General features: G+C 41.0%; 1 protein-coding gene across 4 annotated transcripts in view; it reads right to left on the bottom strand.

The window, feature by feature from the left end:
- The window catches only part of LOC307024939 (zinc finger MIZ domain-containing protein 1-like), a 105,731-nt gene that overhangs the window by 73,529 nt on the left and 4,431 nt on the right, over positions 1 to 27,771 (bottom strand). For all 4 annotated transcript variants that reach the window (XM_079659448.1, XM_079659450.1, XM_079659449.1 and 1 more), the window contains exon 2: positions 4,577 to 4,675. The gene's annotated coding sequence lies outside the window, so the exon portion shown is untranslated. The remainder of the gene's footprint in view (positions 1 to 4,576; positions 4,676 to 27,771) is intronic.

The raw sequence follows: 27,771 nt of genomic DNA on the forward strand, positions 1-27,771 counted from the left end.
TTTATTTTTAGTCCGGTACACGGAGTTCTGCCTCGGTGTTATGCTGCTCTGTTCCTATGGGTCATGATGAGCTAACAGAGCACCGGGATAGCTCCAGCTCTGCTCCCTGACCCCGGCCCTCCGGCTCCTAGATCAGTGGGAGAGACTTACAAGATTCCTGGGCGGTGTTTAGGGAGAGGCTATCTCCCAAAAAGAGGCACTTTCTTGACGGATGCCATGTTCTTCCACCACTTTCTCTCTCCGGTGACTAATGAGCTAATCATTCAGCTGTCACCCTGGCACGTTATCTCGCATTCTCTCATGGGAAGGATACCACCCCGGAACATCTCCGCCACAGCCTAAGCTCTGAAAAAGATATGCCTTTGATTCCCAAAGTTTCTATAGGCAGGCATTGTTAAAAGGTGATTATAAGGAAATTCCACATGAGGAAAAACCAGACTGATAAGATAATAGATGGAAGCAGGAAGTCAACCTGGCTTGAGTGCTATCTTGTACCAAGGCAGTAGTGTAAAAGCAATCATCTTTCCATTCACTTGCTACACATCAATAATGAAGCCTTGAGTTAATAGTCTGCACCATCTCGGTCATGGTGACACAATAGCTTCAAGGGCTAAATCCATGGATAGTTGTTCACTGTTCACATCGGTACGAGGTGTTCAGTTTAATTCCCAAGCTGTTTATTCTGATGATGTGCTTGGTATTTGTTTTATATAGTAGCAACTTCTACACGTCATGTAGTCCCTTCCTACATCCAGGACATGGTTAAACCGTACACCCCAGCACGTGCACCCCGCTCTGAATCAGCCAAACAGCTCGCTGCACCCGCACTGCGAGCGGGACCCAAGTTACCATCAGCAAAAACACGTGGGTTTGCTATCCTGGCTCCAAAATGGTGGAATGAGCTCCCCATTGAAATCAGGACAGCAGAAAGCCTACACATCTTCCAGCGCAGACTAAAAACTCATCTCTTTCGACTCCACTTCGAGCAATAACATTACTAACAAAGCACTTATATACTAACAAAGGACTGGCTTATCTAAAGCTAGTTGAGTAGCACTTGAAATGTTTGGCTCTATGAAACCTGATGTACTTATATGATTCTGTTTTCTTCAAGTTTGTATCTTCTTGGTCGAATGCTCTTATTGTAACTCGCTTTGGATAAAAGCGTCAGCTAAATGCAATGTAAAGTAAAAATGTGATTTCTATCCTGTCAGGAGAGTTCATCTACAAAAGGGCCCATAAATGCAAGATTAAGTACCATCCCAAATGTTGATTGGCTAGTTTTAGTTTTATTAACTCAAGACCATGGTGACATGAATTGCAGACAACAAACAAGGCAATATAAGATAATTATTTAAAAACATAGTAATGAGGCAGGAATTAAGCATAAACAACAAAAACGTATGTGAGACATTCTTTACACATCGTTTACATACACCTTCTGGCTTATGTGATTTTAATAGCAAAATAAAAATTGAAGGTCTGTTGTAAAAGTACTTTTACGAATACTTCTATTACCAAACAGACATTTTTACATATTAAAAAATATCCTGGTAGTATACCCTAGGAGATTTTCATTCATTAACATCTGAGAATCTGTTGTTTATAACCTTGATCTTACACCTAGCGTGTCTTTAAATGTCTGTTTTCAGGCAGTAAATACTTCACACATGTTGCTCTGTTTGCACGACAACCTCAAAGTAGTTCCTAAGAACTTTTGTTTGAAGAGCAAAGTGCACTCGTCACATACCTTGGAGTTCATAAAAACGCGTTTATCAAACCTCTGCTCAACCACTTATCCAAACAAAAGTCACTCTTTGGGTTTGAAACTTCACTCTATGTTACATTTTTGTCCTGTGGCTTCCCCCGTTTAAAGCACCTGCTTCAGGAAACATCTAAGAATAGAAACAACGGTCCTATCACAGTTATCAGTTTAACAGCTTGTCATTCAGACCGCTGGGTGTTCGGGTTGAATGTTAAACCCTCACTGCCATGTGCTTGTTTAATAAAGTACTTCCACTTGACTCAACACTGGTCACTTGAACAAGGGAGTTGTGATTGCGCATGGGTGTGAAGCTGCTACAAAGCATTCATTTAGCATAAAACTGTTTGTTTAAAATGCCTCTCTGTTATTTTATTCAACAGAAATTCCCTTCAGAACTAGATTTCACCCCAACAAGTGATAATAATCCTTCAAATAAGCTTGAAACTTGAAGTTAAGTGGCGGGCTGTGCTCTCTTTGTTTCCCGGTGCAGGGGAGGTGGACATGTGTGCAGAGGCAGGGGCTCAGGGGCAGGGCCCTCTGTCCTTCCTGTTCAGTTACCAGAGGCCTCACGCTTATCAGTTCCAGATCTCACAAGAACAGAGAGGAAGAAAGACCACTGACAGGAAGGGGATTTTTTTTCTTCCTCCCCCTTTCTTTCCCTTTAAGCGAGGTTAACAGAATGTCTGCACCCCTCACATTTCACAGAGGAAAGCAATTATTCATTAGGGCTTACCCTGACCAGCCCTGCAACCTTCAGACATCAGCCAACTGAAATTAAACTAGCAAAAACTGTTCAGTGCTTAAAGACCTGGTTGGTTAATAAATTGGCAAATTAACATATAAACCTTGATAAAATGTAAATAACTATTTAAGTGAAATGGAAAGATTAAACAAAACATATAAAAAACAGGTTCTCTTTTTGTTAAGGACCGAGTAAAGAAGGTGTAATATTCAGTTTTTACTAACTATTTTCCGACATTCTATAGATTAAGCAATACTCATTAGATACAGTCCTACACACTTAATCTCTGGTGATCATATAAGGCTATCCTCCTCTGAGATCACACTTCTCTTCTTGAGTCTGTCGCTATTTCTTTCACTGCAGCCTCTCCAGCTATCATCAAACCCAGCTAGATCTTCCCTCTGCAAAGGCAGCCTTACGTCAACAGTGAGAGGGGAAAATCTGAGAACTGACTGTGAAGCCCTGATGTCATGTTCCTGTTCTTGTCGTATCCCCCCCCCTCGTGCATTTGCTCTCACTGTCTACCTCGCCTGACATTTCCACAATAATCACTTTGGTTTATCCCACTCAGCTGTGTGGCGGGCAGATGTTTGTCAGGGCACCATATTTGTCAGCATTCACACTGCTCTAATCAAGATTAACCACTCTTATATATTCAGTGTGTGTGTGTGTGTGTGTGTGTGTGTGTGTGTGTGTGTGTGTGTGTGTGTGTGTGTGTGTGTGTGTTTGAGTGTGTGTGGGATGTCCCAATTCCTAATCCATGAAGCCATAGCTGTATTGTATAATACAGTGGACGAACCAATTACATTCCCTTTCCACCACATAATTCTCCCTTTTAACAGAACTGAGCCACATATTGCATAAGGATGAACTGGTGGATTGCTGGTAAAGAGGATAGCCATGACCTTCTGTTTCTCTCTGTGTGTGTGTGTGTGTGTGTGTGTGTGTGTGTGTGTGTGTGTGTGTGTGTGTGTGTGTGTGTGTGTGTGTGTGTGTGTGTGTGTGTGTGTGTGTGTGTGTGTGTGTGTGTGTGTGTGTGTATTTTCATCAGACTGCCTATGGACTTGGATGCCGGCAAAAGACATAAACACACGCAACATCTCTGCACTTTGTTACTCAGAGCCCCCCCAGGAGCTCCTAATGAATTCCTTATGCTTTGCAAGGTGAGCTGACGCTGACCACACAGAAACTGCTGCCCACCATCAAATGTTTACAAAAGACTTTCAAGCACAGCGGACGACAGAGCATATCCGAGCAAACAAAGTTGTAGTCTTTAAATCAACTGTAGTGACAGGCGAGGCAGATATCTGTTTCCAGCAACAAGCTTTGTTTAATTTGAGACCAAAAGTCATCTCGGGGAATAAAAAGTCCTTACAAAGCCTTTGAGTCTCAGGGACTTTAACACAAATGTTAATAGCTCATCATGTTCTCAAATTATTAAATGTTTCATTCTTGCTCTCAGATTTACAGAACATAAAGATAAACAACATTGGTATAACCTGCACTTTCTAATAAAACCGTCTGCGCCAAAAGCAGCCACTCAGAGGGCCCCTCCGCAAGCACTAGCAAACAAATCAGCCACACTAGCTCTTATAAATGAGTTTATCAGAAGAAATATTATGTGATATTTTGTCAGCACCCTAAACACATATACGGTATTTTCTCTGAACGTTATATTTATTTAGATATGTAACCTCAAAAAACGTCTCACACACGTTTTTTCTTGGGTGCAAGATGATCCTCAATGGCAAAAAAGAGATGAAATTATCAAAATGTTGTAAAAATATTTAATATCACTTATTTGTTGTCAGCGGGCATTGAAATAACGATCAAACTAAATCTAAAATGTAAACGATAATCTGATTTGACACCGAATCACCCAACAGCACTTTTACTAGACTTTTACTAGCCTGCCGCTAACAACCTGTACCTCCAGATCTTTGAAGCTACACTGACAATAATTTGAGAGCATACATGTATTCTTCAATAGTAGTACCGCCAACTTTTTACCCCAGACACCTGCTGGGCTCTACAGGTCCATCCATACAAGAAAACAAAAAGAAACTCACCTGTGATGACTTCAATCCTTGATTCTCCACCACGCAGGACCCCCCCACCCATTCACACACCAGGAGGAGAAACACTTCAGCGCCTCACGTCTTCTGCCCCTGAGAGAAATCAGAGGAGGAAAAGAAAATACATCAATCACCGCTGCATTATCCACCAATCTCCAAACACTGAATCATCACATTTGCATTTTTTTTCTTTCCCCAAAAATTCAAGCCCACTCGATGATTTTGCTTCTCGCAGATTCCTCTGGGCTCCGAGTGGCTTCCATCTGCGCCTTGCTTAACGTGATACACTTCTTCCCTGCACGGATAAGCTCCTTCATGCTCTCGTGCCCATGAAGGACAAATCAAAAAGAGCAACTGATGATCAGTATGGTCTCATAAACATCCACCGCAGAGCGTTCACAATTTACTCCCGATTGACAGATAAGCCTATTAAAAAGAGGCCTTCACCACAGCTTTGCACTTAGCCTGGGCTGGCTGGGCACGCGCATATGCCCACTGACATTCAGACCCTTTAAAATGACCATATTAGTTATCACTGAAGTTCTAAAGGTGATAACCAATGTGCGAGAAACCATAACATATAAGCCAGTTAGTGCTTAATAGAATATCACATATAAAGACAACATTTCATAGGGGCCACACAGTTTATAATCTTATCTATGATCGCCCAAGCAAGTAAGCACACAGACTTAATTTTCCGTAGTGAATTAATCTTAGTGAGTAGTTGTAATTACAAGTACATGTGTTATCTTTCCATAACTAATGCAAGCCTCTTCTGAGCTTCTAACAACGCTTAACTATGACAACTGAATATAGAAACTCAAATTATCCCCAATGGCAAATTCTTCCACACAGCTAAACATCGAGATGAAAAGAAATATCTTTATATGCTCTTAATTCACAACTCCCGTCAAAATCTGCAGTATTTAACAATATATGCCACAAAAAAAGTGTTGTATTCTTTATATCAAAACACAATAACATGTGTGCATACGTAAGATACTACCAATCAATTTCAAACAGTTATCGCATGACATTCATTCCTCAATTTGCAACTTTGCGTGAGTCGTAGCTCCTTATCGTGCTAGATTTTAAGCCCACTAACAGCAGTCCAATCCAATCCGAAAGATTTTTACAAAAACGATACACACTCTAGCTTCTGTTTCACTAGAAATTAGATGTTTTATTGAATTCATGTCTTCCCGTGTGAGTATAAATAAGTCCTCGACCCCTCTTTGAAATGAAGGGTGTAGGTTAAGGCAATGCTTACGGAATACTCATCATAGGTTAGAAGGGTTAAAGTGTATACAAACAAACAATTGGCCTTTTCTTTGTCCATGTCATGCACTCAATATTTCCTCAAGCTCCTCTTTGATGAAATAGCATGACAAAGAACAAGTTAATACCTTAAATGTTGACTTGGATGGTGAATGAAAGAATGTAAATGTGTCTAGCTTTTTGAGTATATACTATAAGTGGAGTGTGTTAGGAAGGTACAAATAACATTTTTCCTTTACCCCTCCAACTGAAAAGTATGTAGCTGTATCCTGTTAGTGTATCACTTTCAGGAAGCGTAGTGACACACAGCATGCTAGCCATTTCTATCCCAAGCCAGAGCTTCTCCTGAGCTCATGCTTTGGTTGACAGGACAAGGCTAATGCTCCAAATATGCTCCAAATATAAAAACTTTTTTTTTTTGTAATCCTGTTTTTTTTTTAATCATTGGAAGATTTTTCAGGCAGCATTTCTCCCCTGTTGAAAGTGCCGCTCTCTGAAAAGAGAAAGTGGAGGAGCGCTGGGGGCTCAATGGGTCGAGAGAGACGAGGATGAGGGGGAGAGGGGGGGGGGGGCTGATGCTGGGTGCCTCCTTTTTAAAGCCAGATTCTCCCCAGATACCTCTGTGCTATTCATCAACAGCTTTTGCAGGGCAGTGAAAAATCAATGTGCTCTGCACTGCAAACAGTTCATAATGACGGGGGATGGAGGAAAAAAGCTCAACTGCAACAGAATTGATTTGTTTAAGTACAATAACACGGCTCTGCAGCGCGGTGAGGAGGAGGCTGGGCGCCCAGACAAAGACTGACTGGCAGTATGAAACCACAAGCAGTAATTGACAAACTGCTGGCAAAGTGCAAATCTGAAATACAGACGCCTGTTATCTAATTAATGGAGTTTTCCTTCAAATTACCACCTAACAGAGGAAAATACACTTTGACAAGAGAACTGCAAAAAAAGCCTCTTTTTAAATGTAAAAAACAAAACTCATTATTTACTCATTAGTTATGTGATGATCTAAAAATACATGTAAGTACAAAGAGGTCTTCTCACTTCAATTGGATTCTGAAATAGATCAAATATGACTAATAATGCTATGCTTATTAAGATGTATTACTAATTGTTCACGTTCCAAGAGATAAAATGACAACCTTTATGTTGCCTATTTTTTCTACATATTTATTTACAAAGATGTATTTTTAACTAATTAGAGAATCTTCACATTTGAGAATCTATTACCTGAAAATATCTGACAATTTTGATTGACAAATGAGTCAGTCATAATTAATCACAATTGATAGATCTTCACATACACACACCAGCTGTAATCTTTTGTACGACTCCAACACACACACACACACACACACACACACTTTTGTTTTTTGGCAGGGAGTCACAACATCCTAAGCCAATTCAAAGCAAGCACAGTGAGGGTTTGATGTTGCATAAAGCGCAGTCATCAGGATGTTTTAAAAAATGACACCAGGCTTCACCGAGCAAAAAAAGCTTTCACTAGGTGCGATTTTAAACCTCCTGATGCTGCAAAACAACAGAAGCTCGGAGTAAATTGTGTCAAGATAGGCCAGCACAATAAAACATTTCTCCCGGACTCTCTTAAGCTGACCACAGAGGTGCATTTATCATTGTTATTATTCCTTCAGAGAGGCCCTCCCAGGTTTAATTGGGTCCTCATGGAGTCAAAATCCCTGCTGTCGCTGAAGCCACCGGGGCTGGACAGACTCATTCCTCCCCAGTCAGCACGGGGTTTTACTGGCTGTGTGAATAACAGTCATTCCGTGTAAAGTGGCCGTGAAACCCGCGGGTGAGTCAAAAAGGTTGGTGGGATCTGGACGCGACCCGCTAAGCCTGGACAATGGCAGGCGGGGGAGACTCTCACCTGGCTCTGCTCTCAACGCGGTGGGAAAAAGCTCTCGAGAGCCACAGGCTGCCCGTTCACCGAGCCGGCTCTTTGGGGTTATTATTCCCTGCGGCCCACATTTGCATTTTAACTGGTAAATACAGTAGGTTTTGAATGCACATTGGACATTAAGCAGGTGAACAAATGAAACAGGAAAGGGATTAAAGAGCCTTCAATTAAAAAAGGGGAAACAATGAGCTTGTGAAACAGCACTGAAAATGAAGCTACTTTGCATGGGTGGTGTTTGATATGCTGTTCGCTGAGTGACATTAATATTGGTCGGGTGATACATTTGATTTCCTTTTCAGATATATGGCAACAGTCTGTAGTTTTAAAGAGCAGACATAAGCAGAGCAATGTGTGAAAAGGAAGAATTTTAAATCTCAGTTAATACAATCTCTCAAACTGCTGACCTCCCATTCACCCCCTCCACAGTGCTCCACTTCCACTCCGTGTTACATTGGCACAGAAATCACAACGCCTCCTTTTGGCTGCTTCCTGTTGTCGATATGCTCAAGACATGCAAGATTAACCAAGATACGCTTCTCTGCTTTTCAAAAACACACCCGACAAAGACACTTGAAGTCAAAAGGAGGAATGCTGGAACAGCAAAATGTAGGAATGACAAGCTCGCCGTTTGTAATGATTTTCTGCAGAGAAGCTAGTTTTCATTTTAAGAAGATAAAAATAGGGCTGTGTAAAAACAAGATGGCAATCATCTCCCCCTCAAAGCCTGTGTTTACATACACACTCATAACGTGACACTTGTAACTGTCTTGCTAAACTTTAAATTGGATTATTTTACTGGAGTTAAAGTTAAAGGAACTCATTAATTCTCAAGTGCATGTTTTGTGTAGACGGGCTGCAACTAATTATCAGTTTCATTAAACAGTAACATGCATAGGACTATTTCAGTTATTAATCTGACTGTAAATTGCAATGCAGAGAAGGTCATTAGCACATATTAGCACAAATGCGTCCGTATTTTCTCCTGATTTTCACAAAGATATGTCTTAACCTACAAATCACCAAATCGATGCTAACTGGGATTCTGTAGCATGTCCCGTGGTGTAAGAATGAATCTAACACAAAATCAACAAAACAATCGTCAAAAAAAAGAAATGCTGTGTTATGTGGCATTACAAATACAAGCGTTTCCCATATATGAGTAACCCAGTAAATAAATGAATCATGTAAACTCGGGTTAGTGCAAGTAAATCCCTTTATCGAGTATTATCGTAATCTTGTAATTTGCAGCTGTTAGGTTTTAATGCATCTATGTACTGTACATACTGTATATGTACAAATCCAGGTTAGCAGGGGAGGGATTGAACCTTCTCCCAACACACGTGGCGCTGGTCTCAGAGGACATCCATATGAAACGATTACATGTAGTTGTGTGGCAAAGCCGTAAACACACAGTGTATGCAATGCCCTGAATGAGTGCTTTAGTGATGATTACAGGTTTAGAGATAATGGTTTTTAGCGTGATACATTTAGAGCGCATGAGACACCAGCTCAGTTAGCTCCCCAGTCTTCACTCTCTACTGATTAACACAAATGCTGGCGCCTTGTTAACCACCGCTGCTGTAATTATGTGGAGCCTCACACACACACACACACACAACCATATACAGCACATACAGGCAGACACAATGTAGTGCAAAACAGTGCAGCCGTATGCATGTTGTGTGCCACCAGATCAGCATCCCAGCAACTACCAATTATGTGTCTTATTCATGCAAATTCAGGTAATTTACTCCCTGCTGAGCACAACTTCCCAACGTGTTTGCCCTCTAGCATCACTTGTTTTGTATTGTGGGTCGCCTAAATAAGTGAAACAATTAAATTCAATTATCCCAAAGAGGCATCTCTTTTAATTGAGAATCAATTTAAAAGGTTTGTCACAACTTGGGTTTTCTTTTTGTAGTTTGGGAATGTCTTTCTAACACATTAATGAATACTAAGACCTGGGAATGCAGCGGAAAAAAATGCTAAAACAAAGACCAACAGGACAATAAATGACAACCAGACGGAACACATTTCTTGAAAAATATGTAAAACCACTTAAACTGAAAGTAAGGGCGTTAAAAATGTAAGCAATAACCATTCCTTGCAAAGGAAAGTTGCGAGTGCACAACACCAGTTAATAATGTGGGTCAATTTTGAACCAGGAAGTCAGTCTGTAAAAAGGATTTCATTGAATTAAGACTTATTTAAATGGAGGTGGGGCTCACTGAAATAGCTAATCATCTTATTATTTCTATAAGCAATGATGGCAAAAACCATGAAAACAAGACCCAAGTTGTTTGAAACCAGAATTTCACTTTAAATACCTGTGTTTTTCTAGTTCAAACGGAGTGTGCTGATGCTTCTGTGAGGCTTCCAGGAATTGATGGCTACAATGTTATTTCTCCTCCTCCTCTTCTCTCTACAGTATATCTTGTTTCAAAAGCGAGGCAGCCCAAGAGGGCGCCTGTGTTTGTATTCCTTTGTTACCAGTCTTTCCCTATCAGAGCGAGAAGGTGGTAGCAACTCCCACGAGGGAGATGGAGATAGAGGTGTAGGCTGCTGGCGGAGCGCTAAAGCAAAGAAATGCTGCACCGTCCGACCACAGACATAAAAATGATGCACCACACCTATAGTCTGTCGTGCTTCATCTGCAAAGCAAACCTTAATGCCCTCTTTGGTCACCTGCCTTTTCACCGCCCCCGGAGCAGAGTAGGGTTTACGAGAGGTGAAAGACTTTGTAATGTAATGGAGACAAGCATGAGAGTGAAATATAGGGGGGAGATCTTCCAGAGCCAATTGCAAAAGGAGAGGTGGGTGTAATGAGGCCTGATCTGTCACAAGAAAGAACCACGGTCCCATATTTGCATTTTCAGCCCTTTTCTCTTCATCTCCCTCCCTTATCTTTTCCTCCTCCTTCTCGTAATAAGGAAAAAGAAAAAGCAATGAGAGGGAAGAAAGGTGGGGAGCGGACATATACACAGAGGAATCCAGGGAGGGGAAAGAGATCACATTACTATTGGGAGGGAAGAAATGATTAAAGGCTGAGATGAACACAATCTGCCGGTTCCAGAGGAAAGAGGAAGGAATTTCCAGAGCCAATAAGCAAAGCATCACAGGAAGATCTGCCTCTCTCTGCTATTCAACCATGACGGCACATTTTCTACATACACCCTTTTACACCAGTGTGTTTTATGCAGTCATTAGCGGGTCTAAGGATATTGATTTTTAAAACACTGCTACCTTCTAATTATAGGAAATACTTGAACAGAGAATTGCCCATGTGGTGCTCCTCAGGATTGTGATTGCTGCAGCGTACCAGGTATAACAGTGTTAGGATGACTCCCTTGCAGAGGCAAAGGGGGAGCAGAGAAAGAGAAAGAAAAACAGCAACATCAATAATGAAGTGAAGGAGACGGGGGAAGAAAACAAAGCCGCTCATAACAAATGAGAAAACAGGCAGAGCGTCTCATTGCGAGCGCGCTAACGACAATCAATTAGCAATTGCTCATGATCTTGGGTGCGTCGGAGTATAAGGTGTCTTAATGAGTCCCATTTCCATTAGCTGCTCGACTCAAGAGGCATAAGGAGGAGGCTGCTCCCACCAGCTCCTCCATCTCAATGCCTAATGACTACGAGAGTGGATTACTCCATCAATTCCTCGCTTCTCTTTGTTTATCCCCTGCGTAAATAATGGTCAACCATTACAATGCATTAAGCAGGCCACTCTACGCAGAGCCAACGAGAGGGAGAAGAGGAACACAAGTGCTCCGTGGCATCCTCCAGTGATCTCTAGGAAATCGGCTAATACCGGCCATGTGGTGGCAGAGAGAGTGGGGGCAGGAGAGGGGGACTAGCTCACTGAAAATCTACCTAGAGGCAGGGTTGCACAGTAAATATGGCCAAAGAACAAACAGTAAAGAAGTGGTTTGTCTTATCGACCTCTTCCTGGGATATTTCATTACGTGCCCAATAGGGCTGCAACAACAATAGTCTAGATTAATTGATTAGTTTGGTTTATAAATTGTCAAAAAAGGGTCCAAAAATGTATTGCTTTGTCTACAACTCAAATAGATTCAGTTTATTTATCATACGGTATACGGGGGCGTGTGGTGCAGTGGATTCGGAGCAGGGTTCAAACCCCACTGCAGTCAGCATGTCGTTGTGTCCCTGGGCAAGACACTTCACCCCAAATTGCTCCTGTGGGGATTGCCCACAGCATTCAGTATGTAAGTCGCTTTGATTAAAAGCGTCTAACAAGTGACATGTAATGTAATAATGTAATACGGAGGTTAAACAATTGACATCTCAGTAAAACGGTTTAATTTCTTCAGCTCATCAGGTCTCTAAAATGTGCATAAAGAACTATTTCTTCAGTAAAAAGTAGTCCCGTGAAAAGTGTTCACAACAAGGTGTCCCATTATCCAAACTCACCAAGACATTGTTTTGTATCATTTCTTTGAACAAGAGCATCAGCATAAGACAGGAAACTATCAGTGACAAAAAATAGATGGATTTGTGCAATCAGCACCTCACAGAGGACTGTATGTGTCAAATGAGGGAATACGATGTACCTCTGTTGGTGCATTGCTTTCACCACGGATTCTACCAATGAATATTTCACCCACGGCTCCATCGCTCCTTTTCTATTTCCCCTCTCTCTTTCTGGCCCTCTCTGGTTTCCCTGGTGTCACAGCGCCGGACAAGATACAAATTAAACGCATCAGAACAACACGCAAGTGGAAATGATGTTGCCGCTGCAGTCGCTCGGGTCATGAATTCAGCTAACTGTGCTTATCACTGGCTCCCGCTATTAGTCTTAATAGCCTCAGTGACAACCTGCCTTGAACGGAGATGGGCTCTGCTTCCAGGGGCTCGCTGCAGACAGGTGATTCTCATCTGCGGTCTCTTCATGTGTCAAAGCAAAGGACAACGCTGGCTGAACAATGTCTGGCAGCTTATTGGAGCAAAACATCAGAACCCTGCAGGCCATTACAGACAACAGAGCCATATGTTCTTACGCGCTCGGCATCAATCAAGGACAAATTAAGAATTCAATCAAATGGTGATCACATTCAAGCTGTTCAAAGCACTTATCTTGAATTATGAGTATGTAAATACCCAAAATAAACAAATGAGCCACATTCCATAAATACTAATATACCACACAGCATGATAACATTCAATGTGTTATCATAAATGCATTGTGTAAAAATGAAAAAAAATCTCAGTAATTTATCATTATTTTTACACTTAGACAAGATAAACAATAAACAAATGTCAATGTGTATTTGATTTTCTTGTTGTATAGCCAATTTAAAGATGCAAAACATTTACATTAATTGGAAAAAAGAATTCTCTGTAACCAGATATTTCCCTCAGGATTTGCTGGAAGTAAATATTGCCCTTATATGAGTGCCAGTTGAATGACTAGAAGTTTTCTATGTCCACAGCCTTGTATGATGATCTTTTTTTTATCAAAGAACCAAATGTTATTTCTTCTGATGATTCAACCGGGAAGGTTGTATGCCCGACAAAGCCTCGGGAGAGCTTGAACTGCAAGCATAACATTGTCTATAGAGAAAATGATCAGACTTTCACAACCTTGGACAGAAAAATAACACGTCTCTCTGCATTACTGTGAGTCAAAAGGGCATCCAACATATACTCTGTGTATACCATTGCACTTCTCCAAGAGTTAATAACATCAAGCAGGGATTCAGCGTAAACCCAATCATTTATTTCGCTCAATGCGAGGGTGTTTCATGACTACAGTGTAAAAGGGAATATTGCCAGGAACAAGAAGTGCATTTGGCACAAGAGTGAAAGTCTTACAGAGAAAAACGATTTTTCTTTCTGAACTAAAGGTTACTTGCTGTAGACTGTCAAGGAGCCGTGCTGCGTTGCCATTGAGTGCGACACACAGCCTGGCCAGGGTGAAGAGAAGGAGAGGCAAAGTGAAAGTGCTAAGTTAAGAACCTCACAAAGTAAAACCACATAGAAGAAACTATACAAGAGAAGTCCACTTGCACTCAATGAACACTTGATGACCCTCGCTGCCCTCTTAGCATGAAGTCAGACCAACACAGTTCAGGACGTCTTTTCAGTCAGAATTCTTCCCATACTGTAAGTCGGAGGAAGTGACTCTCCTCCACCAAAATTGCCAAGTTTTTGACTGAGACCATGTCATCATGTTGCTCTGTTTAGACAGGGAGGAATGACTTTGATCCACTTTGAGGCATGTCTTCCTTTACTGTCAAGAGCAGGTTAGGATTTTATGGAGGGAGGGATGACACTTTTGCATCCACTCTGCAGAAACGCTTATTTTTGCTACAATGGCACTTGAAGCCTCAATAAGATTAAGTCTTAAGCAATTATGGAAAGTTTGAAGGATTAAATGCTGTTGTAACTTCCGCACCACTACGAGACAATAGAGGTGGCAGAACACGTGGCGACCTCTTATCATAGCTGGGATGGCACTCTATTTTACAAACATGACAGAGTATAGAGATACTGGGCTTAACAGCCTGTAGCTGCAGATTTGTGTGTAGAACAATGGGAGCTTGTGCTGATTTCTTGCCTGAACAATGGCAGGATGACATGGAGCCTGACAGACACACACAGAGCAGCAGGATCTATACTGCAGACAGGAGAGGCATCTTCACACAGCAACAACACTGCCAAAAACATATCCTCATCTTCCTTTTTCCTCTTCCAACCTCTTTTATGTGTTTTGGCACCTCTGGCACTCATAACTCAAAAGTTAACAGTGAAACTTTGAGCAAAAGCTTGTGGAGCAAAATGAGTCAGTTACTGCTGAACAATTGAGCATGAGCTAAAGAAAAAACTGGAAGGTATCAGTGGTTTCCATCCAAATGTGGTTCTAAATATGACTGACATTCCAGAAAACTGGCAAAACTAAATGCGAATACATGTGCTTTTCCATCCATACGGAGATCTGTTGATGTATGAATATTCTTGATATTAATTCTCCAGTTGAGTATTAAGCCATTGCAACAAGGTGCATGAAATGATGTAACTAAAAGTGCAACTGTCAAACCTTTGAGAAAAAGAATGGATTTCTTTCTATTTGTTTCACGTTCTTTGTGAACATGTCTCCTCATTTGTTCACTAACATTTTTTAGTGGCAAACTCTGTTGCACGAACCACCTAAGCATATCAGACAAATCCCTTGAAATATTTAGCCTTTTTGTCAAATATTCCTCATTCCCACCTTTATTATTCACAAATTGTGAAAGCACATGTGGATAGAAATGAGTACAAATATAGAATTAAATATAATAAAAATGATACTTTCAAATGATAAATGACAAAACACAAAAAAGGTGGTATTGCTAAATCGAGAAGGTGATGAAATCTGAAGCGCTCAAAGTGTCCTTCATTATTAATGTCCTAGGAGCGGGACTTGAAGCAGCTTTGCTTCTCTTATCAATCATTCATCTGCTTTCCATTGAACACACTCTGATCCTCCAGTGTCAAATCAGGCTTGAAGTGGCTAAAGAACCACCAATCTGCAGTCTTTCCTTAATTAAACGAGTCTAACATGAGCCTCAAACACCTGCTCTCAAAGCGATCAACAGTGCTACACTAATGTGCGTTTCCCAGGCAATCCGTGACCTGTCAATCATTTAATACACAACACTCAGGTCTCATGAATTAAGAATAGGATGCCAGAACCCATTTGTGCAGGCTCGTGGTGTGCGTGTCCTTGTGTTTGAAAACACCTCAACAGTCGAAACTTGAGATTGAATCAAACTGAAATAATAATGTGGATGCTGCTTTTATAATAAAACAGCCCATCTTGCACAATGTCTGAGCAGGATCCCATCTCACTTCAATACAGACGGAATTTGGCTAACAGCAAACATAATCAAACTTTGCGGTCCGTCTTTACTGTGGAGCAGAATTGAAAGTAGTTCTTTGGTGGCAATCTCCAATTACCTTCTGCGTGCAAGTGTTCACTGCGCTGGAACTTTTCCATTTCATCATTACACTCAAGCTGCCCCCATCCAAAGCCAAAGCAGTAGCGGTGGAGGCAGCAACACAGCAGACCGTGTCATCCACACACCACGGGGGGATCCTACCAAGCTGCAGTGAATTCCTCGTTTTTGTCTGGGAAAAGATTCATGTCTATACAAACCGCAGGTGCAGTGAGTTCAATTTTTTTTTTAAACTAGCACAGTGAAAAGGGGGCAGGGCAACACTCAGCTCCCCCCTCCCAAGGCTATGTTTGTCACAATTACTCGGTAGGTCAACTTTCCTCCAGTCTCATTAAGAGGTAAAACGCTAGAAAACCCCTTCTTTTTTGGACCCCCGCAGGAAATGTTTCAGCTTGCTGCCGCACGCTCCAAAAGGCTACTGATGCAATCGTTCTCAGCCCTCACAGTGGACTGAGGAAACAATGAGGAATTTTGTGAAAAAAACTTCCATTCAAGAGGCCAATCCAGCCCAACCAATCAATACCGATCAACAGGGAGATGACATTCCTTCTACTGAGGCCAAACACCAATGTTTCAGGACTCAGAGCCTCAACTCAGACTTGGATTGCTCATCCTTAGACAAATCCAGAGCTGGAAAGTAACTAAGTATATTTAGTCCAACTACTAAACTACATTATCTGGGTAGATTATCTTTTTAAATTTCATTGATCAACCATATTTCGGAGGGTTAAACTTGACAAATCAAAAGCTACAGTTGATAGTGATTATTTAAATGGAGTAGTTTACATTCAATATAAGATCTTAAAAACGTTATACATTTGTATTGGAAAAAAATATGCTCTATTTTGACCTGCTCTTATATTATAAAAATGCTCTGTGTTGAACCTGGCTTTAACGTTTAAAAATAAATTCAATGAATTACATTCAGGTACAGTTTTGAATGCATGCCTTGAAGTGGAGTATTTAACACAGTGGTAATGTATCTTTAACCTAAGTAAAACCTTGTTTTTTCTTCGAACACTGCCAAAATCTCATTGGAACACCCTGAAAATGATTCATCCACAACATTACCCATGCTGACAGTGTCACGCTGAAAGAGAACAGCCTGTAGAGGGTGTCTTTCATCTGAGCTAAGGTACAACAAAGAGCATGAGCTTCTCGTGTTAACACAGGAAACATATATTTAATGAGACAACCACTACAATCTCCGCAGCCTTGCTAAGTGAGTCTGACCCCACACCGCAGTCACGGCAGTCTAGACGAGGCCGAGTGGCGACGAGGGCCTCCCGAAAGCTCTCGTAATGCACAAGGAATTTGGTGCGTTTTCCTCAGAGCAGAGAGGAAACGCATGAGTGAGAGTAAAGAGTGAGCGGGATCCCTGCAGAGGTCAGAGCGTGTCCCCGGAGGTGTCAGGGGGAGTAAATGGGCATGACTGCAGAACACAGGGTTACACCGGCTCTCCTCCCTCCGCCTCCCTACGCAGGGGTGCCTCCACCGACTCGTCCCTGAACGCCTCGGAGACAGAATCAGCATGGCGTTCTCTTGCATGCCACGCAAATTGGAACAGGAAACGATTGTCAGCTTCAGGCGAAATCAGCACCTTATTAGAAAACAAACGTTGATGTGACGGGAAAGAGGATCTCTGCGAAGGACGGAAGGAGTTGCATGTCGACAGATCAAGCTTGTTTGATTCTCTGCTGGTTCTCTGCACGGCTGGCTGAAGGCTGACACCAGTATCAGGGCCCATGAATATTCAGAGACCAAGTAAATAAGGCAGATAGCACTTGACATGTTTAACACCCACCCTTGGCACCTTCTCTCTACAAAGCCAACAAGGTGGAGAAGCGGAACAAATATGTTGCTTGTTTGTAGGCGGCAACAATCCCTGCTGATGAATTGGATGGTTTTCGAACAAAGAAAATGAGTTTCAGTGGGCGAGCTACATCAAAATAAGCTGGACTCGGAAAAACAATCAGATTTCCTCGGCGGGATTTGAGTTGCTAAACTGCTGTTTTTTGGAGACTGGCATTAATAGAGAAAATTTAGCATTATGCCTTGCAATATGCTGACATTTACATTCTAAGAAAAACATGTTTCCCTCAACTATAATCCCTGCTGGTATCAAAATGTTTGCTCTCTAAATATTTACCAACCCTGAATCACATCTAAAGCCTTACACAGGCACCTTGAGACTTCCTTTTTTTTTTTTTATACAAGTGTTGTGTCCCAAAGGAAATGCAGTGAAAGCACTACAGACTATCTTGCGAGTGAGTTAAGTCTCTGAGCACACAACGCATTCCTCCAACACCTCAAACAGCTCTCAGGAAGAAAAATATATCTGCCACCAACAAAATGCACTGCACTTAAAAATCAGAGTCTGAGAGAGGAGCGGGGATTCATTTGGTTTACCCTGTGGAGTTTTCACACAAAAAAGGCAAACGGTAGTAAATGTATTACAAGATAAAGTAATGTAAATATTGACACTTTGATATTTATCGCCAGGCTTATCCACTGGACCTTTCCATTAAACATCTGCTGTGTATTATGACAGGTGTGAGGGTTAAAGTAATACCCTGCTGACAATATATCTTTTAAATGTCAAATACTCACAGAATTCAGTTTATACTTTCTTACTTCAAGGATAATGGCCGTAACAATGGATTCTAATGGAAAAAGAGCAAGCTACAAACTTTTCAGAGCCACGTTAAGCTAAAAGATTAGCTGAGAAGTCAATAGATTATAATGTTAGTTCACGCAAAACGCTCAAATTGCGCTTGCATTAGCTTTAAGAGCTTAATTCATGCTATTTGGTAAATGGACTGTATTTCTATAGCGCTTTATCTGGTCTTTATAACCCCCATCAGAAGCGACAACTAAGAAAGCAGAAAACTAAATTATAAACAATATATGTTATTCTTGTTGTGATACTAATACTAATATACAAGAAAACAAAGTAGTACTTCTTTACCAGGGTTTGGTTAGCAGCTTTGGCTTGATGTCTTAAACACACACATGCAAATATAAATTCACAATGTGAGTGGTCAATAAAATGTGAACACAAAGGGGTCATGCGCGGGGCATTACCCAGCTGTGTCTCTGGAGCGAGCACACAGCTTCCGAATGAACTGAGAGGTTGTGTACCACTCAACACCACAGAGCCACACACAGGCACACACACACATGCACTCTAACCTCCACTTACCGCCACCCCCACCCACTGCTCAGTGCACCCTGCCTCCTGATAAGCTGGTTTGCCAGGCTTGCCAGCGCCGCTGATGGCTCCGTTTGCACAACCGCTCCATTGTTGCCGTGCAGAGTGGACAACTGCACTTTGGACCTTTCAGTCGGGAGAGCCTACTATTTTGTTTCCCTTAAGGGCATCCACTGTGGTTTATCTGCGAGCTGCCAACTACACACACACTTTAAACACTGCATTAAGGATATCTAAGGAGAGAAAACATAAACAGCAGCGGCTGTGTATCCGCTGCTGCTGCTGTTAAGTACTGTACAGTCAGTTTGCCTGGCAGTTGATTTTGCCGGAGCTTAAAAAGACTCATAAAAAGGCAGCTGAATTATCTGGGTTCCTGGAACCTGATCCACTGCCGGCTGACCTTTAGCGCAAAGCAATATTAAACGTAATAGTTGGGAGTTAAGTGATTGCAATTTATGAGTCCATTTAAGCAGATTCAATATTGGATGACAAATGATTACCTCTGTGAACTAAAGCTTACACACACGCAAAAATAACCCAGCAACACACAAATACAGAGCTTTATCAAACTTAACAATCAGCTCAGTGTCTGTCTGCTGCGAGTCTGGCTCAGCAGAGGGCTGAACAGAATTTTAAAAATGCATGACTAGAAGAAGAAGACGAAGAAGGAGAGATTGCGTATTAAAATATCCTAGTTTTTTTGGCTCTAACTATAATAAGCTCAAATTGATGTGTATTGAATAGATGTTGTCTCTAAATGTGGTCAACTGGCCAAATGGATTAAGTGTATCGAATCCATTTTCCTGAGTGCATTGAGGAAGTGTCAAAATGAAACATTTTCAATTTAGCCCCTTAAGGTCCAAGATGTCTTCCTCCTGCTGTAGAACAAGTTGCTTACTGTGCAAAAACAGGCCGCAACACATCGCTAAACGTAGCCCGGGCTTTACATTATCCTGACCCAATCCACATATTTGATTCACTGTGCAGCCAGAAAAGAGCTACATGACGTTCAGGCATTCAGCTCAGACTATAAAGAAACAATGTAGCCTACTTTGCACACTCTTCACTGCTCTCTTTTCAGCCACATCCTCTTGGATTTTATGACTCTGGTTAAAATGCAACCATTAAATATTCATGTGCGAGGGCTTTCACCCGTGAAGCAGCCCCCCCCTACCCCCTCTCTCTCAATCCCTCTTTCTCTTTCCAAGTTTAGTGAAAGTGAGAAACTTTTTCAGATTTTAACTGACAGGAGCTAAATATTAAAAAATAAGGAGCTTCAGGAGTTCAGAAAAGTATAGACTAGTCCTCTCCAATATCCCGGCTTCTTGGCTTCTTCATCCTCATTATTCTTAGATTTTCAGACTGCAGGGAGACTCTTGTGGAGTCAATTAACATGACAATACAAACTGTGGAGATTAATGAAAACAAACACTCAGTAGCTGAACAATGACGCAATGAAAATTGATGGTTCACAATCACTCCATAGAGAATAGTGAGGTTTTTTTTTACTCATCAGCATCATAAACTATATATTGCTCATTAATTTTTCACTTCACGTCTTGGCTGTTTATTATGCAAAACATTTCCTATCAGCAGCAAAAGTAATGAGACAAATAATTCATACTTCCCCTCTTAGAAATCAGAAGTAAAATCCATGATACCAGGTTAGAGTGTCTATAATGGATTGGGGACAAAATGTTGTCTTCAGGTATAGAGACAGTAGCATAAATAAAGGCTGAAATGTGATTTTGCTGCAGTGAACATTAGGGAAATGTTTGAGGCTTTATTTGCGTTGATGTGATCCGCATACAAATCAAGGGATGCAACATTCAGGGCTTCTCCAAACAAGCGATTTCACAGACAAATGAAGCAACTGCTCTCAGACATGCACCCTGTCTGTGTGCCCAAGGTGGCAAAACGCATGTATAACAACTTGATTTAAGTTGATTTAACTGCCGGAAATGTACGAGGGGGAGAGAAAAAATGTACCCCGGCACAATATTGTTGTCGTGGGAATAGTTCATTCATACTGAACTAATCTTTTTAGTGATTTGGGAGTAACGATCAGTGCCACTAACTAATGAATGAACAAATGGTTCAGATGTGTGTGAATAATGTCAGCTGCAAGCAAGTTTGGAAAGAATGTTTTTGCGATCACTCTTTTCTATCAGCCAGCAGGAGTCTTTCTTGTTCCAGCATTGAGCAGTTGATTAAGATAAATTCATTTTTTATTTTCACTGCACTGCTTTTAAAAATGCCACTTGCTAGAAAAAGAGTAAAACTTTCCATCGCTGCTCGTCTTTGATCAAAGACCAATAAGAAAACTAAAAGTGGAGGATGGCTTGCGAAACACGAAGGCTTTTCAGGGCCATTATTCCACTCTTGGAAGCCTGCCCGTTCTTTTGAAAAGGTTTTTTTTCTTTCTTCAAAGCAAACGCTGATGACATTACCCATTTTACTCCCAATTAAAATGTATTGAAAACATCTAGGAATCACTGTACGGCTAATATAAACACAACTAGCTTGTCAAATTCAGACAAATACAGCGATCACAGGGACAAAAAAAAAAGGAGCGCTGCCCCGGCCTTTTGAGTTTGTAACCAGCATTTAATCTGCTGTAATGATTTACAATATGACAAGTCAAGCAAGATTTACTGTGACAGATAGAATGGGACCCTACATAAATATAATTACAGCTCACATGATCCTCTCCAACTCCCTCATCCAAAGCAAGAGTCTGCCAATGCCACACAAAGAGGATGCAGGCTAGCACCCTTGAGTGATTTGCTTTTTCAATTTGCTCCTTAAAACCAGCTGATGCCATACAAATTCATAAGAACAACAACAGAGCCACAAAGTATCATGGATTTATCAATGGGTGAAGAAGCAAGGTCTTGATAGAAGGCATGCTTTCTGAATAAAGGTGGTCCTTGTGGACGTGCCATTTGAGCAACAGTGTGTGATGTTTCTCAAAAAATCAGCTGCAGTACACTAAAGAGTCGATTTTAAGGATGGATGCTTTCAAATAGGGCTTAAACAATAATCATCATAAATCTGCAACTTGAGTACTTTTCTTTTTAAATATGCTTTTGGTCTCTTTGTACTACCAAATATTGTTTTTTAAAAAACCATCAAATCAATCTGAATCCTGTAACTGAATGACACTAAATGAAAAAAGTGAACAAATCTGCCAGTGAAGTGAACATACAGTATGTCTACCTTTTTCATCAAGCCGTTTCAAAATGTTATGAGTGTCAGTATTTTGAGAAAAAAAGGACACATAAAGCTGGTTGCTGCACTTGAAAAGATACTCAAGTGTATTTGAAATGATGTTAGATCCAGTGGGCGAAGAGTTTTGTATGAGGGACTTTTAAAGGCAGACGACAAAAATCAGGAGGATTAAATGCACATGCTGTTCAAGAAATATATTAAAAAGAACAGAATGATAAGAATAAGCATTAGATGTAAATAAGAATAGTGGCCATATGAAATGAACTGTTTCAGATTCTCTGGTCAGAAAAAGTCATAAACTGTGTGAGAAGTGGCCACACATAGGGGTAATTCTCCAAGAGAAAATCAGTGTGTGCTCAACCCCCCCGGCCAGCCAAGATTAGGTTTCACATTCCTACCTCACAAATAACACACACACACACACACACACGCACACACACACACACACACACACACGCACACACACGCACACACATACACACAAAAGAGAGAGGAGACAGAGAGGTGTAATGAGACACAGACACTTTCTGACCTCAGACTATTTCATCTCACTGGCGATGTTTACACCATAAGTCAAGCACAAGGATATCTTCCCTCTTGTTCTCCGTCCAATATGAGGAGGATCAACCCTCCCTTCCCCCTCACGCACACACCCCCTCCACCTCCATCACCCTTCATGCTAATGTACGACACATTAGTGAAACCAGCCGCGCACTGTTTTCGTCCATGGTGACACGAAGGATGCTGGGCTCTCGGGTGAGCCATATCTCTCTCTCTCTCTCTCTCTCTCTCCCCCCCCTCTCTCTCTCCCTCCCTCCCTCCACATGCCAGGCACATCACGAGCGCGGCCTCACACCACAGCGTCTGTGACTCAAACATGCCCTCCTTATAGAGCAGATGGTCAAAAATAGCGTCCGCCGTCAACATTTTTGTAAGCCGTGGGACCCGTCGGGCCACATACTGTTTGCCAAGAAGAAGCAGGGGTGCAATATGTGTGTGTAAAAATAATCTGGTCAGCTCCTCTCGGTTTGATACTGACAAAGTGAGAGTGCCCTGTTGCTAGAAGAAAAGGACTTATGCAATCTGCAGCTATAAATAACAGTGTGAAGTGTGTCTGCATATGTGTCTTGCTGCGTGTTTACGTCCAGACGACAAATCCTGATTAATGAGTATTCATCCTCAGCAGTAGTTGTTATGATATCTGCGATTACTATTAGTGAGTGAAACGATTTCTTGTGTCTGGACAGCCACCGGACGAGGGAACATAAGGAAACAGACAAGATGTGTTTACAGAAGAGTTATTTAAAGTCACCACTGGGACAGCACTGCACGTGGCTAAGGGCCATCATTTTACACACTGTGCCGATATACAAACACAGGATTCATATCCTGAAAACCCAGGTCATCCAGAGACACAAATACTCATGTAGCTAGCTGTTAACCCACTGAACCCTGAGCATGTAATATATTATTATATTTAGAATAAGTAAGGCTACACAGAAATAGTCTTATTTGACATGTCAAAAGTATTGTGCCTATTCTAGGAAACTTTGGAGGAAATATGTGGCCATGTGAACATGAATTAAACACAAAGCTCATGTCTGTACACAAAATAATAGACAAGACGGTCAGTGTTCCTGGTATGTTAAACCATGTTGATGGGGTGTTCTTTGCATAGTATGGTTTGAAAAACATTTATAATAATAAAGTGTTAATTTGGGGGAAGTCTTTTGTATCTTATTATTTTGGATGTTGTTCTCCCGATTGTCTTTTTCTGTGTCTTATTTATTCTTTTTATGTATTTGCCTTGACATTACAATTCCCCTCATGCTTTGGGTGATGTAAACATGAGGTTTTATGTTTGCTGCGGGCTACACCTATTTTTATGTCTATTTTTGTTTAAAAGTTGGCAAAAACACACGATAAAATATCATGCTGCTTCAACTACTAGCAGTTCCTGTTTACACTACAGACAGAAATCACCTGCATTCCGTTCACACTGAAGAAAAGGTCTTACTTTAAGGATTATAAGGAATGGTGTTAGGTTTAATTTATTCATCTTTAAATCAATATTGCTCTGATCCCGATTTACAAATTACAACACATAACAAAACGTAGGTTAATCTGATGATTTCAACACAGATTAACGGACATGTTTCCAAGATGGACATCAGAAACACTGCTGTGGCTAGAACAAAAAGGGGTGTGATTTTTGACCCAAAAAGCATCAGTCGAATGCTAAAGGGTTAATGTATTCCACCCATATCAAGTGCTGAGACTCCTGTCATGGTCTTCTTTCACTGCCCACAGCTGTCATGTCGGTGTATCAGCTCCGGTCTGTGATGCATGGCTTGCACCTGGGTAACCGACCGCACACAGACACCGTGTTAGATCCCAGGTGTAAGCTGACACACGGCTGAGGGCGTGGCCTTTCTGCTCTCTGGGCTTCATCATCAGTTAGACTGCTTTGTTTGAGCAGGTGAGATAAGTAAGAAATCCGAACTTCAGTAAAACAGATGCCATCATACTTTCTGCTAGGAATGTGTGAAGGTGATTCACACTATCTTTTGAAATGTTCTAGGCAACATTACGAAGTAAATAATCCAAAAAATGTTGAGAGCGTTTTTGTTGTTGTCCTGTAACTCTCACAGCTACTCTACAGACTTGCCGTTTTCTTTCAAACCATTGAGGCTGCAGAAAACAGTTTGTATCACACACACTTCAAAACTTGGAACAAAAATGAATAGGCAAGTGTAAATCAATGAGTTCAAATTGTACATTTGGCACAGTTTTACATGCAAAGCCCTGAAAACAATGCTCAGTCTAATCTTCTTTCTTATCAACATCAACGTTTGAATAACTGCTTATTTGAAATGAAAGATTGCTCTTTTTACAAGAATGTCAATGCCCTAATCACTATTAAATACTACATCAGCCAAATCCATTAAAGTATGAATTGACACAAGACAGAAGATATTCCAAAATTCTCATAATTAAATATGAGCAAATCAAATAACTTGTGTTTTACTCAGCCAGCAATCATTACCCCAAGGGCATTCAATGTTCAGAAATACAAAACAGAAATGCAGCGAATCCACACGGAGAGAAATTGTGATGACAGTTTTTAGGGTTGTTTTCGTACACTCTGTCAATCAAATGCAATGAGATCACACGCGGTTGAAGCATGATGACTTTTGGGTTGTCTAAAATCATAACCAGAGTCATACTTAGTTTTCAAGTGCAGTAAAATGAAGTTGCTGAACTAAATGCATTTCCAAACCATGGTAAATGAATGCACCATCATTTAGAATCAATGACTGTGAGAATAAAAGATAAGCCAATGTCACTTTAGATCATGATAGTCAGAGTGACAATGCAAAAGGGAAAACAGGTGAAATGCAAAACAATATTTAAATAGGCGATTCATGTGTCGACATGACGAATGACAAACTGTGCAACACATCGGGGATTTGATCTACTTGTGTTTTACATCTTGATAGCAAACTTGAAAGCATTTGACATTTGTGTTTGGTGTGGAGGGGAAGGGGATTGGAAGTATCTGGAGGAGGAGAGGGGGTGGCGGGGTGTTGCTGGGGAAAGAGATTACCCTCAGACCTTTTCTTTGAGAGCGACAGAGAATGGGGGGGGGAAGGATGTTCCCTGTGTATTAGTAAATCCCAGTTAATTTTCCCTGTCAGAGAACAATGAGATATAGACCCCCGCAGGCTCTGTTGAATGTAATTCCACCACTTGCTCAGAATCACCTTCATTACTCATCAGAGGTGTGGATCTCTCTCCTAAATAAATTTAAAAAAAAACTCTGGAGCCACTACTAGACGTGGTGATGCTTCAACAGAGCCCCCCAGGAGGCTTTTCCGCACCCATTTCTTTATAGTGAGATTACACCTCTTGAGATGTTTTCTCATTTCCAGAGCAGCTGCTAGTTTCTCAGTCTGTTGAAATTTGAAGAGGGAAATATAGTTTCCATGCAACACTATCCCGTGCTGCTATACCCTTCAAGGTCCCTGGGTTTGACCTTGTTTAATTTATAGAAGCTGAGACTTAGGAGAAGCCGGATGTTATTCATGATTCAGAGCCTTTCATTTACACTTAACGCTGTGGTGCTGCGCTCTGACATCATCTGCGTATGTTTTTCACAGCATGTCACATTCAACATGCATGAGTCTGCGACTGCTGGGGGCCTCGAAAGCTCCAATTATATCCATCATAGGGATAAGACTCACAGATTGGATCTAGGCGTTTCTTTCTTAACACTATCATGTCACTCCTGAACTCACCCAGTATTAACTGCTGAATATCACTGCTTTTTAAATTGTATTTGAATGTCTTATTTAACCTGCATGTCCTCCAGATATTCAGGAAACCTGACAGCAAATGTGAGCAAAACTATTTAAATCACAGGAATTCAGCAGATAGTTGACACTATTACATATTTTCATTATGAATTCAATTGTGCAATTACATTGTTATGTCAAAAACATTCAGAGTCTCTCAGAGCCACAGTGATGCCATTACTTGTTTTGTCAACATTTATTGAGAGAATAATCCCAAATGACCTTAAATTCACTCCAAATATAACAAATAAAAGCGGCAAATCCTCAGTTTTTAGCAGCTGGAACCCAAGACTATAAAACGACCAATTGATTATTGAACTAATTGTCTCATGACATATATCGTCCAGAACTAAGTTAGTGTCTTTTAGCAACAAATCCTGCTAGAATTGCAATCATTAGCCAATAAATCCATATGCCGATTGAATATTTTTCAGCAAAAATGGCAAACATTTGCTTTCAGCACCCTAAATGTTAATGCTTAATGCTTTCTTTGCCAATAATGATAGTACACTTGATATATTTGGGGTTTGTACTGTTATTCAGACAAAACAAAACAAAACATTTAAAAAGACATAACCTTGAGATATGGGAAATCCTAACGGGTATTTTTGGCATTTTCTAGACACGATATTTATTGCAGCCCTCAATCTTTCACATAATTGATATTTGAAATGAAGTGGTGTACCAAGTAGGCGTGGGATCGAGCCAGAAATATAGTATTTAGACCTATTAATCACGAGATGTGTGTTTTCTGTTCCGGCTAACTTCCCCTCCAGCATGGCTGCAGCTGTAAGAGGAGGCAGGCCTATTGTTCAGACTAACAAGGGGCGCAGAGGTCACTTGCATTTTCACAAGAGCTTTGCCAGAGGGGTATGGGAAGTAGCCGGCACACAAGTCTGTTTGGTATGGATCTACACTAAAGCTTTTTCTATAAAGTCACATCATTCCCAGTCTATTATGAAGGGGGATAGATTAGATTAAGTGAGATTATGCAGAGAGGGGCTCCCTAAAAAGAGCAAAAATAACACACTCAGTATTTAGCAGGCGAGTCAACAGTGGGATTAAGCATGAAGGACACGTTCAAATCCAATGCTAATATGCACAATGGTCATCCTTCCACAGGCTCAACTCTGTGTCTCAAATGTTGTTGCTTCACATTTCTCAACAAGCTGCAGAAACACAAATCTGACTTTTATTATCATATTTTGGTCCTAAATCTGAAATCAATC

Source organism: Notothenia rossii, assembly GCF_949606895.1.
Source record: "Notothenia rossii genome assembly, chromosome: 11".
In the NCBI taxonomy this organism is placed as follows: domain Eukaryota; kingdom Metazoa; phylum Chordata; class Actinopteri; order Perciformes; family Nototheniidae; genus Notothenia; species Notothenia rossii.